Source organism: Etheostoma spectabile, chromosome 12 (genome assembly GCF_008692095.1).
Source record: "Etheostoma spectabile isolate EspeVRDwgs_2016 chromosome 12, UIUC_Espe_1.0, whole genome shotgun sequence".
NCBI lineage: Eukaryota > Metazoa > Chordata > Actinopteri > Perciformes > Percidae > Etheostoma > Etheostoma spectabile.
In genome coordinates this window covers 31,183,184-31,183,621 of record NC_045744.1, presented here as the reverse complement: position 1 = coordinate 31,183,621, position 438 = coordinate 31,183,184, and positions in this window count along the sequence as shown.

Sequence of the window (438 nt, the reverse complement as noted above, 5' to 3'; positions counted from 1 at the left end):
CAGTGTGGGGCAGAAATGGCTTGAGTTTGGAAGAAACAGCAACGCTCTCTGTAAAGGATAACGACTAACGGTAAGTAATAGTAGTGGTAATAGTAATAACGGACTCTTTAGTTACACATGAGGTAGGATTCTTGGAGTAACGTCAACGCATTGCTAATGCCACATTCAAGGGGCTACCACTAGCTATGCTACTTAGCTACACCTAGCTAGCTAATAGGCCTAAATGTCTACTAAGGCAGAATTCTAATCTTTATTAAAATAATTACAACTCGCTATATATATATCTATGGTTACAAATCTCCTAGACTTCAGACTCTTCAGCAATGTCAAAACATACGAGAAATACACGTGTGTCTTAAAGAATATTTGTGGAATTATTTGGCACAAAACATGTCTTTGTGACCACATTGAAACTGGTATTCATTCAGTTGTGATCAT